This window comes from Rhinolophus sinicus, linkage group LG11 (assembly GCF_036562045.2).
Source record: "Rhinolophus sinicus isolate RSC01 linkage group LG11, ASM3656204v1, whole genome shotgun sequence".
Taxonomy (NCBI): domain Eukaryota; kingdom Metazoa; phylum Chordata; class Mammalia; order Chiroptera; family Rhinolophidae; genus Rhinolophus; species Rhinolophus sinicus.
The window spans coordinates 15740954-15760149 of NC_133760.1; the positions used below are offsets into that span (position 1 = coordinate 15740954).

At 52.2% G+C, this 19196-nt stretch overlaps 1 protein-coding gene across 1 annotated transcript in view; it reads right to left on the reverse strand.

Annotated features, from left to right (window-relative positions):
* CHST8 (carbohydrate sulfotransferase 8) overlaps positions 1-15876 on the reverse strand; it is a 116228-nt gene extending 100352 nt beyond the window's left edge. The window contains exon 1 of the mRNA XM_019742759.2: positions 15102-15876. The gene's annotated coding sequence lies outside the window, so the exon portion shown is untranslated. The remainder of the gene's footprint in view (positions 1-15101) is intronic.
* Positions 15877-19196: the final 3320 nt, after the last annotated feature.

Here is a 19196-nt window from a genome sequence, read left to right on the forward strand (position 1 = left end):
ATAGGTGTATAAATGTTAAATAACTATGGTGTACACCTGAAGCTAATATAATATTGTATGTTAGCTGTATTTTAATAAAATCTTAAAAAATAAACTACATACATATATTACTTTGATAAAATAAAAGTTATTTTCTAAAAATAACTTTTTTAGAGTAAAGAGCTAAAGAGTAAGCATGCCGCTCTTTAACTTATAAAATTGGCAGCGATTTAAAAAAAAACACCTTTGCTGGGGTGCAAAAAGGCACACTCATTCACCAATGGGTCTTTCTGGAAGGTGACTTGAAGGACATATTAAAAGTCTGAAAACCATGCATATCCTTCAGCCAACAATTCCACTGTTAGAATTTATCCTGAACTGACACAAAGGAATACAGTAAGAGCATTCACTCCAACGTTTTTTAAAATTGAAAAACAAAAATGAAAACCACCAAAATGTCCAAAGGGGAACTGTTTATATAAATGATGATAAATTCATACAAAGGAATGCTGTGCAGGTGTCAAAAGCAGGGTGGAAATAGATCCATGATCATGTAAAGGCATTCATGATATATATAAAGCGATTAAACAGGTCATATGCAGTAGGCATAAAAATTACTGCATTTTTATAAAATGAACGACTTATGAGTTTATGTATATAAAGTGATTTAAACAGAAGAAACTCCCTCTCTGTGACAATATGTGGGAACCCCCAATCCAGAGATAGGCTGGGTAGTGAGATTTCTGTTTTCCTCTTTTTGCTCTTGTTAAAGCATTTCTGTAGGGAATTGCTACGACCGGTGAAGGTGGAGGCAAGAATGCTGAGGTAAGTTCCATCCAATGTGGGATGAGGGTCTGCATAGGACCCCTTGCTACCCACTCATCCACTGAGCCCCAAACTGAGTGGCCCAAATGGCCAGGGCTGGGCTTACCAGGATCCAACCACACTTGGGGTCCAGCCAGCAGCCCGGATGCCCATAGCCCCAGTGGCAAGAACCTCGTTCCAACAGGTGGGGGACAGGGTGTCCCAAGACAATGGCCATATTTGGGCAAGTCACAGTTGCCGGCAGCCCAACAGTTCTGCAGCCATAGCCTGTAGTCTTGGCAGTTACTGCCTCTTTCCGGGGCTCTGGCCCTCCCCGTCTAGGTGGAGAATTGTCCACTTTGTCAGTGAACTCCTGGGCTCCAAATCCTCCAGTCCAGTTCACAGGCATACTGTTTGGTCAGTGTAGAACTTTGATTTTAAATTTTGAATTAGTCTACAGACTTTAGAAGGGAAGCAAGTTCATATAAAATCTACCATTCTGGCCATGCGGAACTGCCACCTCTTCCTGTGATGACAGCTGGAGCTGAGTTGCACTGTCCCCCTCCAAAGGAACAAGTGTCCTCAGACATCCCAGACCACACCACTTCCTTGCCATGAGGCCTGGCTGCACTGGGGACTGAATTTTCCACCTGGGCTATCCTAGGTCTGGGCTGCCTCATGCTCTCTCCCCACATTACCAAGCCCCTCTTCCCTACCACTGCCAGCTGTGGGAACCAGCGCCGTACACTAAGTGTCCTCAGCCCAGTCTGCCCTGCCTTTTTGGGGTTTTCACTGCAGAGCAGGGTGGTGTGGCCTCTCAGATCCAGGGGAGCCCTTTGGTGGTGTTGCTGCTCAACACCCTGTGCAGGGAGCCTGGACCAAGGGCAAGACCCGGTCAGCACCTTGCCCCAACCCTGAGCTCAAGAAGGGGACAGAACAGAAAAAACAATCCTGGTCCTTGGGGACACTCACCTGTAGACAGCTGTATTAGGAAAACTGAAATCCCTAAGAGCCAGTGGCATGGGCTGAGTTCCCTGGAAATCCGAGGTGTACTGGGGAGGGTTCTTGAGGGATGGGTAGAGGGAGAAGCCACAATACCTCCCAATGGAGGACAGGCGCTTTGGAGCTGGGAGGGTCACCTCAATGAGTCACTGAATGAAGGATAGGGTGTAGCCTTGGGCAAGGAGCCCACGCAGGACAAGGGTAATTCTTGGGGTGCCACTGGGAGCATCAGCTACAAATTTTCCCAGCGGCCCCCATAGATGATGCAGGCAGAGCACCCCTAAGGTCATCAGGGAAGCATCCTAGAGAAGGAGGTGTCAAATGAGTGACAGAGGGCTGCCTAAGGGCTAGAGATGCAAGAGGTGGAGAGTGCACTGAAAATTCAGTTACATCCCTGGCATTTATTTGAAACAGAACATTAATTCTGACTGTCATTAGAGTCCATTTCAATTTCGTAATAACATAAAAAGTTAAGAGTCTAATTTATTCATACAAATCTTGTTAGCATCCAATTTCCACGTAATGTAACACATCCCTTAAAAAGCTGACAAAGCAGGAGAAATTAAAAACGTAAAAGAAGACATCCATGGGCCATCACTGCCACAGAGCCAAAGGTGAGGGGGAGAGCAGGGCAGCTCCAGAAAGCTTGGAAGGAGACCTGGCAGACACTGAAAAGGCAGGCGGCGCCACCTGATGGAATTTGGGTCCCCATCACATCCCAGACTGCCCACAGACGCCGTGGGGGCTCCTCCTCACCACCTCCACGGCCCCCCACGCGGCCCATAGCGTGTCCCTGCCCTTCCCGCTCCACAGACAACTCCCTCGCACTCTCCTCTGCAAATCCACCCTCCAGAGCCCGCAACGCCTCTTAATTACACATCTACAGTGTTTGCACTAGATAGCTGTCACCCTGTAATTTACCCGTACGAGTACACGGGTTTTAATTGTACATTCATCTTTCCTACATGCCACTCCTCTGTTAGAATCTGTAACAGCAGCACTTTGAGCCATTTTGTTTATTCCTCAACCAAAACTAGCTGATGAATGTAATTGTGGGCTGCCTTTAAACACAATGTTGGACTGTTTACTAGCTGACAAATTTCAGTGGGAAGGTCAGTAGCAACAAGCAAATCGCCTGCCACATGCCCCCTGGGCACCCCTGCTCACATCCTTTCTCTTAACCTCCAGCCTGATGTTTGCTAGGGGCAGTCACTTAAGGGCTATTCTCACAAGAGGACCGAGGGCAATGTGTAAACCCAAGGAATCCACCAGCTTGGAGGTTCCAAGGTCACTTGGAAAACCACAAAGGAGAACTATAAATTACGAAGCCCTGGATGTCTGCCAGGGCCCCAGGAAGCTACATTTAGCATATCATTCTCCTAGCAGCAGGAGGAAGCCTACACTCCCTTTCCCAGGGAATTTGAATGGAATTTGTTACAAGAACATTGTGATTGAAATATCACCAATTGGCTTTTCATGACAACTCTGCATAGATTGCAATTGCAATGGGGTGCCTGTGTGTGTGCACATGCGCGGACGGTGGGGGGTGGGGGTGGCTGTTGTGTTCTCCAGTTGGCCAGGTGGCTATAAGAGAGCCCCATACAATATTTATGAAATCCAGATGAAGCCCTGCCCTGACGATGAGCTGATATCATAACACAGATTTCAAAAACGCCTTGACATTTGCCCAAGATCAAATTTCCCCTTGTGAAAACCCACGAGGCTTTGAGCTGACAGCCGTCTGTGCATTCTCCCCTCTCCAGCAACCTTCTTCTTTAAGCCTGGGTAATTAACACTGGGATGGAAGGAACAGAGGGGTTGGGGTGGTGCAGAGTAGATGAATACCAGGGAAGTCCACTTTTCCTTAGTGGAAAATATGAGCAGTGGTTTTCACTGGAGGAAGACAGGCGTTTTGATAATTTTTATTGTTAAACATTTTCCAATGTGCAAAAGAAAGCTTGGTGATCTTACTGACGAGGCTCTGACGACACATCTTTGGACAACGAGAGACATGCTGCAATGATCCATCACACATCCCAGGAAGGAAAAAAAAAAAAACGAGAGCAGGAAATGTATTTCCTTGGAGCCACAGATTTCCTTGAAGTGCAACCTGTGATTCATTTTAGGAGATCCTGCTAAGAAAGGTGTCCTCCTCAGGCTTCCCATGTCGTAGGTTATGTTATTCCCAAAGTGGTCCCTTAAGGCATCCTCCATCCCAAAGGGCTTCTCCTATGTCTGTCTACTGTGGCTTTTGGAGACAGAGGCTCCCTGCCTCCCAGGACCCAGCGTGGTAAAATATTGCATAGAATCCAGGCCTGAAGCCCCCAGAGTGTTTATGAGTAAAAGGCAAGGGCTATTTAGTTGGTTTTTGATAAACACTTCATATCGCACCTCCTAAGAGAAGCAGCATACTTGTCAGGCATGCATCTTTATGAGCTGCCCGCTTATAAACCTTGCACGAAAGGTCCGTGCTTAATGTTGCTTTGGCAGTAAATTGGCGCGATGCACGGGTCTGCTGCATCAAATTAGCATCGACCCATAAAACGTTACTGAATGATTCCTCAAATCTGCCAGGTCTTCAAATCAATTTTGAAGAAAACGTCAAGGGTTTTTTTTTAAGTTTGATAAACCTTTCCTATTAGTTATCACAGAAGAGCATAAACCTTTCTAATCTGCCTTTCCAGAAAGAAAAAAAAAGAAAAGGTGTTGTTTTTCCCAAACTGCTTTTAGCTCTTCCATCTTTGCACACCCGCCTCCACATCGCATAAACAATATGTGTGTCGTGGATTCTTTGTTGTCCTATTTTAGAGCAACTGACATTTGGCCCACATTGTCTATGTCCCATGATCTGACAGCTCAGAGAGAATTTCTGCTGGAACCAGGATAAAGTTCTCACCTCTAACCTTGGACATGCAGTCCCTTGGACATGCACTCCCAAGCTTGCCTCCTCCAGGAAGCCTTCTGTAACTCACCAATGAACTCTGATCATTGCTCTCGGCCTTCGTGTCTTGGGTCAATTAGACTAGTCTCCTGGGGGCTCAGTGCACTTCCTTCCCTGAGCACTTCCCGTTGCTGATGCTTGAAGGCAGAGCCCACACTGAGTGGCCCAGGAGGTGTTATCTCCCCCGTTCCCATCTTTGAGAACAAGTCCAAGCATCCCTCCTTTGTGGAGCCCCCAGCAGATGCCCCAGCTGGAATCCCTTGCCCTCACTCTTCAACCTCAGAGATCTCAGCCATCCCAGTCCCCTCCACTGGTTGCATCAAAGTTGACTGTGAATCTGCCTCTCTCCCCTGGGAGTAATGGCTGGATCTCGAAACCAAACAAGAACAGAACCTCAGTTTGAACCCGAGGAGTCTGACTCAGAACTTTCATTCTCCAGGACATGCTGCTTTCCCAAATCACTATGTCAGACTTGAGGAGAAAGGAAACAAGCCATAACCAAAGAAGGGAGGCTTTTATCATGGCCCCCATCAAAATGTGATAGGGCAGGAGTGGATGAGATGGTCATAGACATGGCCTTTGGGGCTTCACTTCACTGGAGGGCATGTCACCTACGAAAAGGTGGTGTTGAAAGAGCTGAGCAAGCTACATGGAGCAGGGGTAGAGTGCTGCTTTCAGGGGGGCTTCTGGACTTCTGCAGAGCCACCCAATGACAGATAAGCCCATCAGGAACTAAGTCAACCCGGGGATGCTTCTAAATGGCCAGTGCCTGGAGCTCTGCAGGTTAGGATGGCTCTGGGGGATGCCAGCACAGAGCTTGGGGCCTGGAACCACAGGCCTTGGTCAGAAACTGACGTTGGAAGCGGGGGGGGGGGGGGTCGTCGGTCATTTAAAGGAACAGAACTCCAGGATGGGACACTCTCCAGGGTGCAAGAGCCCAGCTTCCAGAATCCTCCCCATAGCAGCCCACGCTCCCAACACATCCCCATCAAGTCACCTTGGGTGGGAGAGGACACAGGCCAACAGGCAGCACTTTGTCCCTTGGTCCTTCATTCAGTGGGTATTTACAGGGCCCCACTCTGTACCAGGGCGTTTCTAGGCACTGGGAGGGACATAGCAGTGAATACAACAGACAGGGTGGTCTCAATGCTCATTGAATCTGTGGAGAGAAAGAAAAGCAAGCCCCAGTGGGACTGATGGATCACAGGGGTCCATCTGTTAACTGGGAGCTGGGGTAGGGCCCAGCATCTGCAGCTCTGATGAGCTCCCTAGGTGATTCTGGGGCAGGGGGACGGGTTCCCCGCCTCATCCAGAGAAACACCTGCCTACTCCACCAACTGCCTTCCAACGTGGCAGATTGAAACCTGCCCCGGAGAGGGAATCACCAGCACCCCACACTGAAGACATCTACAATTTGGAGATAAAAGTGAATTTTCAAATTTGTTGACTAATGTTTTCAAGTTCAACATATACTTGGCCAAAAATATACTGTATTATTCACCTGGGAAATAAAATTAAAACCACAGTGTGATACCTCTACATACTCACAGAATGGCTAACGCGTAAAAGACGGACAACCCAAAGTGTTGGAAAGGATGTGGAACAACTGGACCTCTCACATATACCTGGTGGGGGTGGGGTGGGCGATTAATACAACCACTTTAGAGAAAACTGTTTGACAGCTCCTGCAAAAGATGGACATGTGCCTATCCCAAGACCCAGCAACTCTCTTCTAGGTACATACTTAGTAAATAAAATGTGTACATATGCCCAAGAGACACAGGCAAGAATGTCCACAGCAGCACTGTTCATACGAGCCCAAGACTCTGAACAATCCAATTGTCAATCATGAGGAGAACGGATAAACAAATCGGGGTATATTCACACAATGGAATACTAGGCAGTAACAAGAATGAACAAACTACAACTACTGACAGCAACGTGGATGAATCTCACCGTGATGGCAAAGCCAGACACCAAAGTGTACAGATTTGTGATTCCACTTATGTCAAGTTTAAAAGCAAGGAGAACTAGGCTGGTCCAGTGGCTCAGGCGGTTAGAGCTGCCGGTTCGATTCTCACATGGGCCAGTGGGCTCTCAACCACAAGGCTGCCAGTTCAATTCCTCGAGTCCGCAAGGGATGGTGGGCTCCGCCCCCTGCAACTAAGATTGAACAAGGCACCTTGAGCTGAGCTGCCTCCCGGATGGCTCAGTTGGTTGGTTCAGTTCGTTGGAGTGCATCCTCTCAACCACAAGGTTACCAGTTCGATTCCTCGACTCCCACAAGGGATGGTGGGCAGCGCCCCCTAAAACTAAGATTGAACATGGCACCTTGAGCTGAGCTGCTGCTGAGCTCCCGGATGGCTCAGTTGGTTGGAGCGCGTCCTCTCAACCACAAGGTTGCCGGTTCAACTCCCGCAAGGGATGGTGGGCTGCGCCCCCTGCAACTAGCAATGGCAATTGGACCTGGAGCTGAGCTGCACCCTCCACAACTAAGACTGAAAAGACAACAACTTGAAGCTGAATGACACCCTCCACAACTAAGATTGAAAGGACAACAACTTGACTTGGAAAAAAGTCCTGGAAGTACAAACTGCTCCCCAATAAGTGTCCTGTTCCCCTTCCCCAATAAAATCTTTAAAAAAAATAAAAAATAAAAATAAAAACAAGGAGAGCCAATCAATGCCATTACAGATAAGGAGAGCAGTTACTGTGGGGGAGGGGAAGTGCCTGGAAGGGAGGGGGTCATAGGTACCTCTGAGACGCTGGTCCCCTTCTTCCCCCCCCTTCTTCCGCCTCCACCCCCCACACTCTGCTTCAAGCAGTTGTTTCTTAGTCTAGTTGTGTAGGACACAGCTCCCTGGCCCATGCTGGTATTATGAGCCTTGCACTCGCTGGGCATCTTCTGATTTCGGCTCTGGTTCTGGCACACAGGCCCGTTCTGTTTGTGGCTATTCACTGCATTGTACACAGGATCTGTGCACTCTTTGGTGTGCATACTGTGCTTGGAATAAAAGGTTTTAAAATGTACTGAATGCAGGACAAGAAAAAGGCACCGACAGGAAACTGTTTAGAAAGGGCAGGACTTATGGGGACACTAGCCAGTAGGGTCACATGCCCCCTACGCCTTTGTCACATCACCAGGCAAAGCCATTGATCAACATGATTCCTTGTACCAGAGATGAAGAGGGGCTGAGCCTTAGCTGAGAGACCAAACACAGGAGATAATAATAATAATAGTAATAACAATAATAATAAATAATAATAGCAGCTGTCATTGATTGTGGGCTGGCTGGCTGCTAGACACAGTGGCTCTGTGAGGTGGTTTATACTGGAATCCCCATTTGTAGATGAGCAAACTGAGTCCTTAGCCCACAGAGTGACCAAGTGGTGAAGTTGGGATTTGAACCCAGGCTGTCTGACTCCAGGTGCTGCCTTGAATCAAAGCCCTGAGCTGGCTGCATGGGGCGGGGCTGCTGGCCATGGCTGTCCGTTGACACTTTAATTTATGGCAGAGGGAATCGAGAAGAGTTAAATAATAGGCATAGATTGTACTTTCACAGGGATGAATGGTCATGAAATTAATTTTACAGATGAGGCCAACCTTCAGGAGGTGAGATAACAGCAGTGGAGATTGCGGCTCAAAATCTAAGCAGGAGACGGCAAGTTAGACCCAATCTGGAGAAGTGTAGTCTCCATACACACAGAAGCGAAAACCGACGCCTAGATGACTCTCCTGAGAAAAAGGCATGTGAGTGGCCGCTGTGACAGACGGCGAGGTGGCCATGACCACTGACAGCAGGAGCAGGCTCAGCCCCCGAGCATGACAGGGGAGGGGCATCCAGGTGAGATCATGATATGTCACCATGCCCCACATCTACACCCCTCCCAGTCCAGAGCCAGCCTCTGCCAAAGAGATTGGAATAAGATGTGAGAAAGTTGAGGGACCCGTCAAGGAAAAATTCTTGCAAGTAGGACTCAAATTGAAGCCAGATGTGTACGAGGGAAGGGGTAGAAGAGTATTCTTGGTGAGGCGGTCAGAAGGAGCCCAGAACACAGGCCATAGGCTGGCTGCATCACCCACTGGCTCAACCAGTATAGACAGAGTGCCTGCTTTGAGCACTGGATCAAGCAGTTTAGACAGATGGCTTGCATAACGCACTGACTCGACCAGTGTAGGCAGATTGATTGAATCATATGCCGAGCTCAACCCATCTAAACAGATGGCCTGCATCAGGAACTGGGCTCAACCAGTGTAGACAGAGTGCCTGCTTTGTGCACTGGCTCAATGAGGGTAAACAGACTACATCTCATATTGGGCTCAACCCCCTTGGCTCTGGGAGACGGAACCGGATGGGTAGAATCACTGTCTGACTGGAGGCCGGGGTCTAGGCTGAGTTCAGCCACAGGGAAATTCACCGAAGCCACAGAGTTTGAAAGCTCTGAACATTGTGCAGAGACCCTAGCTGGGAAAGAGGCAGGCACAGATTAAATGGAAGGTGTTCACACCCGAGACTCAACCCATGTAGACAGACCGCCTGCATCACACGCTGGTTCAGCCAGTGTAGACAGACTGCATGGTTTAGCTCACTCTGCCAGCCAGCAGCTGTCACCGAAAACCTTCTCCGTGCCGAGCTCGTCACGACCAAGACAGTCTGAGAGCAGTATTTGCACTGTGACCTACCCCTGTTTGCTCAGCCTCCTTTGGGCCTGATAGGAGGCTCTGCACATGGCAGGACCACAGTGGGTATTTGCTGGGTGCCTGGATGCTCCCCTCAGGAGCACAGGAAGCAAAGCCCCCACATCTCAGGACCCAGAGGAGGGTCTCAGTGTTCACAGATTTGGGCAAATGGATCTTGCCCAGAGAGATGAGTCAGCCCCCACCAAAAGGGAGCTTGGAAGGTGAGAAGGACTTGTCTGCCCTGTGTGAGTCAACCCGTGCCCAGGCTAGGGGCTGCAGGCATAGGGGCTCTCCTGTGTTGCCTTTCCACTGGTGAGCACCTGGGCATGTCCAGTGGTCCATGGTGGTGAGGGCTGTGGCCAGAATGGGAAGGAAGACCAGTCTAATGAGTCCACTCTCCAGGCAAAGAGCCCAAGGGTTGAAGGAATCAGCCCCAGAGAGCTCTGGCACCCAAGGGGCAGATCTGTACCTCCTAGCATCCTCTTCTTGACTCTCATCTCTCCTGTCCCTGAGTCTGGCCCGGCCAGGGAGGGGCTGGCTCAGACCCAAGCAGAGTGAGGACAAGGTGACAGTGACCTGGGCTGCTGCCTACAGCTCAGCAGCCGTTCGGCTCAGGGCCCAAAGCCAGCAGCGTGGGCACAACGGGAAGTGGGGTGACTCACAGACCTGCTCTCCACCCCAGCTCTGGAAGACAGAGCTGCATGGACCCGGTGATGTCTGTAGGGAGGCTGGGGCCTGAGCTGAGTGGCTGACAGCCACAGGGAACGCAGCAACATCAGAGGGAGTACGGGAGCTCTGAGTCTTGGGCAGAGCTCCTCGCAGAGGGCAGGAGCGGGTACAGACTGGCTTACACAGGTAGGAAGGAAAGGAGGGGGCTGGCGAGGAGAAAAGGGCACAGGAGAAGAGTTCTCTCTGGGGCAGGTGCCAGCCAGCTGCCAGGTGAGATACAAGTGGGTGTCAGGTGAAGCACCTACTGGGGCACCGGGAAGCTAAGTGGATGACACGCAAGCCAAGAAGAAGGTGGGCATCAGAGTAGTTTGTCCTTCCCAGAGAGCACTGGGCACAGGGCACTGAGCTGTCACTTACTGAGTGCTCATGATGAACTAGGGCTAAATAGTAACCACATGGGGGGAGGTAGCAGAAAGCCCAACATCTCAGAGGAAAGCTGGAAGGTGGGCCAGGTGGGCAGGGGCACAGAGGCAGGGCCCCATGAGCATCTGCCTGACCCCCAGCCCTGGAGGACATAACCCAACCAGGGTAGACAGGTGCTTGGTCCAGGGGGCGCTGCCTCAGAGCGCTAACAGCTTAGCTCCAGTTGTGATCCAGAAGACATGGTCCCAGCACCCTCACCATCTCCCCTCCCGCACTTAATCCAGCTTTAAGCCCTGGCAAATTCACGTCCATTGACTCCTCTTTGGGACCACAGTCACCTTCCTCCAGGATTACTGCAGCTCTCTCCTCAATGGACTCTCTTCTGTGCAGCCGCTGGTAGGATCACGTTCCAAGCCCCTCCCTGGCCTTCGTGGCCCTATACGGCTGGAACTCTGCCTGTGTCTGCAATCCCAGCTCCCCTCCTTCATTCTGCTGGCCACATGGGCCTTCCCACATCTCCCGGACCCGGCTCTGTGCTCCCTCTGGCTTGTTCACATTCTGTGCCAGACAAGCTCCCTACCTCCCTTCTTCCCACCCCTCCCTGATTAGTTCCAGCTCCTCCTTCAGATCTCAGCTGAAGTGTCACCTCCTCAGGGAGGTCCTCCTGACCCCTCAGCCTAGACCAGATGACTTATTGTAGGTTTCACACCCACCGGGCCGTGTCCTTGATATGTTTATCGTACTAGCCCAGAATCACACATATTGGTTATTTGTCTAATAATGGCATTGCTGGCAGAGCATGAATCAGTGAGGAATGAATGAACGATGAGAGCATTTCTGACCCATCAGACTACAAATCCCACAAGGTCAGGGACCACTCTTAGTTTCGCTCATCCTGTGTCCCCGGAGCCTGGCACAATAACAGACACCTAATGCATGCTTAGTAAATACTCACCGAAGGCAGAATGAAGGAGAGAAACAGCGGGTCTGACACTGGGAGTGTGGGATGGAGAGTCATTTGGCTTCAGGTTTCAATGTTGACAACTCTCATTTAGTTTAAATAACTGTCACTCTCCAGAGCCAGCTCTGGCCAGGGCCTGGCAGGGACAGGGTGCCCTGCCCTCAGTCACCAGCAGCAAGAAACACTGATTTCCCAGAAATGCACAGCCTTCAAGGTGGAGAGTGGGAATGCTGAGACTCAGGTTGCTGGCCTGGGAAGACAGCTGTGCCTGCATACAGATACTCTCTGACTTCCTTGTAGGTGGCTTTCAAGATGGAATCAGGGTTGCTTCTAGGTGTCAACCCACCTGGATGCAGGTTTCCCCATGTTACTGGTGGCTGAGGCTACATTTGTGGCCAGCAAGTGCAGGCTAAAGCTCCAGATCACAAATGACAGGTAGTTTAGTACAGGGTAAAAGTCACAACTTTTTCCCATGACCAATTTGTAAGTCTCATCTTCTGCCACAGTGATTTACCGACCATGGGGTCGCACGTCTTCCAGCCAGGAAGGAATGAGCTGGTGCCTCCCATGTCCTCTGCCACCTGAGCTAATGTAGCCCTGTCCCCTGGCTGTCTGAGCCCAGGGGTTTCCTCTGCCTTTGGGCAGCCTTTCCCCAAGAGGGAGGGAATACAGCCGCTCTGGAGGCAGGCAAATTCCTGGCTAGGACTCCAAAGACAGTGCCAGGGAGCCTACTGTCACCATGTTGTCACCACACAGGCTGCCTGCCCCCAGCAAATTTCCTGGAGCTCCGGGACACCACTGCTACATACATATCCAGACAAGCATCCTCATTTTTTTTTTTTTTAATTTCTTGCTGTCCTACAGTAGGACCACACTGATCTCCTTGGGCCAGCACTTCATAAATCTGTTTATAACTCATTATCTTCTGATAAGCTAAAAGGCTTGCCACTTGTTTCACACAGTGTTTACTGATTCTAATTGCCAAAGTAGTTCCATGAAAAGATGCCATAAACTTACGTCCGCTTTCCTGCCTGCTCCCCATTTCTCCAATGTAGCTGCCACATGTGGGTAAATCAGGGAAGTTCAGCAGTGCAGTGAAGACAGGTATCTCTGACTCGGGGCCAGGCAGGAGGTACTCTTGCCAGCTCCCACAAGACTCCAGCGCCCACCTTAGGTGCCTCCAACCAGACATATCAACAAACAATGATAAAAGCTCTAAGCGACCATCTCTTCGATCTGCAAACCCACAAAAAGCCTATCAGACCACTGCTGGCACAAAGTCAGCGTAAAAAGCAGAAAAGCAGCCTGCACGTCGTTTTCAATCAGGGGACTCTGACTTTCCTCCTTTCAAGTGAATTGAAAGTAAATTCTAAGATGAGCCCACCAGGCACACTTTCCCAACAACCATGCAGCAAAAACGTAGTTGCCGAATTTTCCTAGACTTATTAGCTTACATGAACAGAGCTTTGAATAAATGTTTAAAAAATGAAATCCCCATGATACTCTGTAATCAGTAAATGTTCATTATGGAAACACAGCAAATATGCTTGAAATGTCCCAAGTGGTATTCTGGCTACAAGATTAAAAAGGCACCCATGACAGCAGGCTGGCTTACAAAGCAGCCTTCTCTGGTCATAGTCCAGGAAAGCTCTGCCAAACCCAGGAGGTCAGCAACGCCCACTCCTCTCCCAGCCAGAGCCAGAATCAAAAGATGCTCCTTTCGCCCACTCAGGCGATTTATAAATGAGCCCCTGAACTGGCTGACTGATGTCTCTATAAATAATTAATCCTTGACCTTGCTTTAAGAAAGCGTTGACTTTTTAATTTGGGGTCTTTAAAAAAAAAAATCAATACCTGGGGAACATAATTCACTCTTGTGGAGTCTGAATCCAGGTACATAAATCAATAAACTGTGCCATCCGTGTGTCCCAGGGTGAATGGGCCAGGCGATGGGATGGGGTCAGACTTTGAGGTTTTCTGTGTTCAAATGCTATTGATCATTCCAGGAGGCTCCATGTCTTCAGGTCTGAATTTTATCCTTCCCGTGGGTCACTTCACAGAGACAAGTCTGATGACGGCTCTGGAATGTGCTTCCACTCCCTGCAAGGGCTCCCCAGACCCAGTCCCTGTCATATATCGTAGGCTGTATAGATGAAAAGAGGGTCTCCTCCAGGGACCAGAGTGTCACCCTTTCCTGTGGACTGTCAGCCTTGCCTTCCCAACAGGGATAGAGGGCGAGCAGGAGAGGCCATGACAGTTGAGAAACGTGAAAGAGGACTCTGACACACTCTTGCTCCAGAGGCTGTGCCGTTGTAGGGCAGGACTCAGGAAAAGTCCTCCACTCTATGGGCAGGGGTCAAGGTGAACTCAGACGTGAGAGGTTACCCAAAGAAAGGGGACTTGGGAGTACAGCTTGTAAGCACACCAGGGATGGGGAAGAGGCGAGTTTGCCCCTTACCCCTCGCTTTATTCAACCGCATCTCCCGCCTGCTCTCCTGCTGGGGGCAAATCCGGGCCATGCAGATAACAGAGCCCGGACGTGTATACCCGGTAGCATATATAGCATAGTCTCGGCGCAGGAAGGAAGCCCAAGGACCCAGGCTCCGGAGACGGCTGCGGGACAGGAAGCCCCACGATCGGCCCCTTACTTCTCCGTTAGGTGAGACAGCCGGGCAGCGAGTGCCCACAGCCCAGGATGCTGCGTGGCTGCTGCGCCTGCTCGGGGTTGGGGTCGCGGGGCCTGGCGACCAGCTGTACTGCGAAAGTTAGGTGGGCGTGAGTCCCACGCAGGGGAAGGGATGAGTTCACCTCCGACCTAAGAGCCAGCACTGGCACTGACAAAACCCGCGAAGCTGACTTCGCGTGGCCCTGCCGGCCTCCGGCGACGACAGAGCTGGAGTGCAGAACTAGAAGCCAGCAGCTGGAGTTGCGGCCGCCGCCAGAGCTCGGCTGGGTCCCGTGGCAAAGCGGATTTTTTCATCGCCTACCAGAGCCGCCCCAGGCTCCGACTCCCGCACTCCTGGACACACGCACGCACACACCTTCACCAATCACTGAAGCACACACACTCGCCTTGGGTACAAAACAGGCCAGTGCCCTGGAGAGTCGCAGGGTGGGGACGCGCGCGATGGAGTGCGGAGACACCTTCCGCCGCTTGATAGGAAGCCGGAGGCAGCCTCTTAACTCCTCCTTCGCCTCCGCTCACCACAATCCGCCCCGGAGTCCCAGTCCCGAGAGCGCGGGAAAGCCCTGCGTGCCTTGGGCTCTCCAGACTGGCTCTCTCGAAGTCCGACGCTGCCTCCCCGCGCCCAGCAGCAAGGGCGGGGAAGAGCAACAGAGAATCCGCAGGGACCCAGGGAGCCCGAGGGGCGACAAATTACAGACGCGCGGCGGCAAGTGAAATCCAAGGAGCAAAAGTCTAATTAAAGTTCCCACTACTGGAGCCGGTCCCCAAAGTGCGACCAGACCGGAACCCTGCGCGCCGTATCTCAGCCCGCAGCTTCCGACTCCTATCCGCGTGAATCCGCGGGGCTGGGTGCAGTGCAGTTCCCGGCCCTCCTGGGACCCTTCAGGGAGCCCCTCCCAGCCGGGAGCCTGCACAGGGCGGCGACAGGGGTGGTGCGGGGACGCAGCGCACTTACCTGGCGCAGCAGGCTCTCTCGCGGCCGCGGTTGCTCCAGACCGGGTTCGGACCTCCACCGCAAATCCTCGGCTCTGGGGCGCCCCGGCGGCAGGGAGGACCTCCGCCCCAGCTTGGATTGGGCCCACTCGCAGCGGAACCCCGTGTGGTGGGTGAGGCGAGCGACGTGGGGCTGGCGGCCCGAGAGCGCAGGAGAGGGAGAGGGCGCGGTGGCGTGTTCCTCCTCGGTCCCCGGCCCGGGTCTGTTTTCCGCCTTCCGCTGCCACCTTCTCCTCTCTCCTCCCCACAGCGCCGCTGGAACCGGCTCGCGCGCGGGGAAGGCTCCCAGCTAAGTGCGAGAGAAGCCTCAGGCAAGGCTGGAAATAGCGGCGCGCCCGCCTGGTGCCCCGCCCCCGGCCTGGGCTCCGCCCCGCTGTAGTGGTGGCTACGGTGGTGGCCCGGCCCGGAGGGGATCACTCCGGCGATCTGCTGGCCCCTCCCCGGAGCTCATGGGCGCCGCGCCCACGCGCGCTCTGCGGCTCCCGCGGCCCCACCAACTGAGCGCAGGGAAGGATTCGCCGCCGGGCGCGGCCCTGCGGCCGCGGGGGTGGAGGCTGTCGGGTCAAGACCCGCGTGCGTCTCCCCGGTTCTCTGAGAGCTGGACTCCCAGCTGTCACTTGGCGGCCAGAGTGCTGCCACTGCCTCTGTGGGTCGCATGCTCTCGCCGATCCGGGAAAAGAACAAGGCGTCATCGGAGCGGGTGGTGACCACAGCTGGGCAAGGATGCGCGCCCAGGACTCGAGGCTTCGGGGGCGTGGGGCTGTTGAAACACGGAGCTTTGATCCCGAGGAAGATTCCGAGACACACAGACTCGGTGGAATTCGGTCAAAGTCTTAGGCGGCCTCCCTCAGCCCGGTGTCCACGTTAATGCCCAAATTCCTGAGCTCTGGATTCTGCTTGAAGTACCCTATGACCAGGCTCTCCCGTAAGGGCTGCCTCCTCGAAGTCCCTGTTTGGTCACAGGCCTGAGAGCTGGGGGGAGGGGCGTGAACGAGGTCAACCTGTGTCAAGCGACCCCTCCCGATACACACCCCAACAACAGAGTGGGCATGTACCAGAACCACAGCCACACAGCACCAGGACAGAGCAGGGAAGTAAAAGGGGCGCGGGGCTCTAGAGGTAGCCCCCATCTGTAGGAGGCAAGCAGGTGCCAGGAGGCTGGACTGACTTCTCACAGGAACTACATAGAACTGTGTAAGTCAGTCACCTCTTAGTCTTGAAGGGACACTCAGTATTTTCAAAAACCTGCAGAGAAACCGTTAGTAAAATAAAATGAAGCATGCTCACCCCTCCTCTCATTGTATCTGCTGCTTGGTTAGCCTGATATCTCCATCCAGTTAACTCAGAGTGTAGGATGAAGTTGGGGACTGGGGTGGACTCATGGCCCTTGAAGGGACAGAGAAGGGAGGGCTCGGGCAGGCCTGGCAGAGAGCAGAGCCCCTTCTCCGGAAGGCTTGAGCGCTCCCAACACTAGACCTCTGGTAGGCCTAGATGGTACCCAGATTCTGCCCAGGGCAGCCCTGAGGCCTCCTTCATGCCCCAGGTAAGCCCAGAGCATTCTGAGATAGATCAGGAAAGGTTAGACAGCAAAGTGAAACATACCAATGTTATCATGATCTGCCCTCATTCCTGCAGCAAGAAAGGGGGCATTGTCATGCCTGTCTCACACATGATGAAAGGGAGGTAGAAGAATGCCACCAAGTTGCTGGAGTCCACACGTCTGAAGGATGGCAGAACCAGGATTGGACTGCTGATTCCAAAGTGGCATCAGTTCGATGCTGGGGTTCCTTCTGCAAAACCCAGAGATTATGAGCTCAAGTCCCAAGGCACTGGCCCAGCCATGCTCCACTGGCTGCATGTTACTCGTGTGTGTGTGTGTGTGTGTGTGTGTGTGTGTGTGTGTGTGTGTGTTGCGAGGGCGGGGGTAGTGTATATGGCTGAAATCGCTCCACTCCACCTCAGTCAGGTGTAGATTAGATGAATGAAATGTAAGGGACAAGGACCCAAGTGTCAGGAAGGACAGGGCCGTGGAAGCCTTATCCAACCCACTTCTAAGAGCTGTCAGAACAGAGAGTAGGAAAGAACAAGGTGTTTTAGGGGGTGGGTGACGTGAGCAGGAAGCTACTTGCCCGACTGGCCGAGTGCACTGACCCAATACCTTCCCCTGGATCCTCTTGGCCCCCTAACTCCAGCCCTCTCACCACCTGGGGTCCGGGCCACTGGTTGGCTGGGCAGCCGCTGAAGAGGCCTGGTGGTCCAGGGAAGCTTTTCAACACCATGCACACTCCCATGGGCAAATACACACACACACACACACACTCACACTCACACTCATTGGGCAGTGGGGAGAGGATGAGAAGAGGAAGTCCCATTCCCTGAGGTCAACCCTACAGCCAAGAGACCCACAGATGCCTCTATGGGACAAGTCTACACAGGCTCTATTTCCACAGGATGAGTCTACACAGGCTTTACCAGGACTACACTAGCATTAGCAGCAATGGGCTGGTCAGGCCATCTCAGTTGCCCTGTGCCTCTGCGTGCAGTGATTCTCCTGGGAAGTGTGGTTTTTCCATTAGCTTCCCCAACTGTACTTATTAGCACTTATTTGCAACTAATATTCAAGCAGATGCCGCTAGGAATCAACAATGCTGCATTCCTTCGACAGCCATCTGCTATATTTCCCATTTTTCACTCAGACTGCTTCTTGTTTGGAAAGGCCCTTGGGGAAATCCCCAAAAGGGGCCAGAGGCCACTGGCACGGCAGTGCACTGAGTCTCCTCTGCAGGAGTTGCCCAGGGCTGTGTGCCCTTTTTGGAAAGTCAGGTTCGGCCTCTGCAGCGAGGGAGGTGGAGAAATGCTGCAAATCCCCATCCTGAAGACTGTGTGTCCGCTTGCAGGTTTTGATATGTGTGTCTCCCCTGAAAGATTAGTGGGAAACACATCCCTTTGCATTCCAACTAAGGTGAAAAGATATTTTCATGGGCTAGCCCAATGAGTCCACAACCTAAGCACCAGAAGAGGTAACAGAGATGTTCAGAAGGCACTCTGTTTGCTGCCAAAGGTGTGGGCCTGGGAAGGTGGGGCCTAACTGACCAGGTGTGGTGGTGCGCAGCAGGCAAACACCTCCTCCCTCTCCTTGCTCTGGGCCCAGGTCATTCCTTGGAGCAAAGATTCCCACCTACTGGTGGGCAGGGAGCTAAAGGCAGCCCAGTGTGGAAGCACCTTATGTTTGATGAAGGGCTGGTAAACCAGGTGCAGGACTGAAGCCTGAGTCCCAACCCTTCCATTCTATCGCTGTGAGAAGAACCAGAGCACTATTCTCAAGAGGGAGGAAGGGGAGCCATCGGAAGTGGTAGGTGTGGGATCACCTATCTCCCTGTATCCCATGAGACAAAGAAGAGAATAATGGGATGGGTCAGGGGTCTGTTTCAGCTCTTCAAAGCGCCAGCTGGGAAGTCTTGAGCATGTCTCCTAGCTCTTCGCAGCCTGTTTCTGCATTTGTGAAATGAGAGCAATAGACTCTGGCCTGTTCCTGGCAGCAGGGACCCTCAGATAAGGTGAAAAGTGTAAAAGCATTTTGGAAAGTGGACCCCCACCTCCTCTGAGTCACACTCAGATTAGCCATCTCAGGGCATGGGTGTCAAGCATCTGGCCCTGTACTGGCCTCTAAAATACTGTCCGCCCAAGGTTTCCCGAGTCAGTTCAACACACCGTGACAGGCTGATCAGAGTACCATGCAGATAGGACACTCCTCCTCGGGAACAGAGCTGTCTTCCTCTGCTTTGGCCCTGGTGTGGGATGGTGGCCAAGCCTTCCCCCCACGTGAACAGTGAGAGGTGTGAAGCCTGGGCTCTTAGGCCCCCTCCAGGCCTGAGTGATTCCACAGTGCCCCAAAACTCCTCACCTGGAAAGGAGGCCCCAAGGTTACCCTTGGTCGTCTGGGAGCTTAATTGAATAAATGTCTCTTCTCTGTGCTTTTCCTACTCTCCCCATGACCCTTCTCCTTTTTATTTTTTATTTTTTTGTCACCCCTTGGGTTTCCAAGGAACTGGAGAAA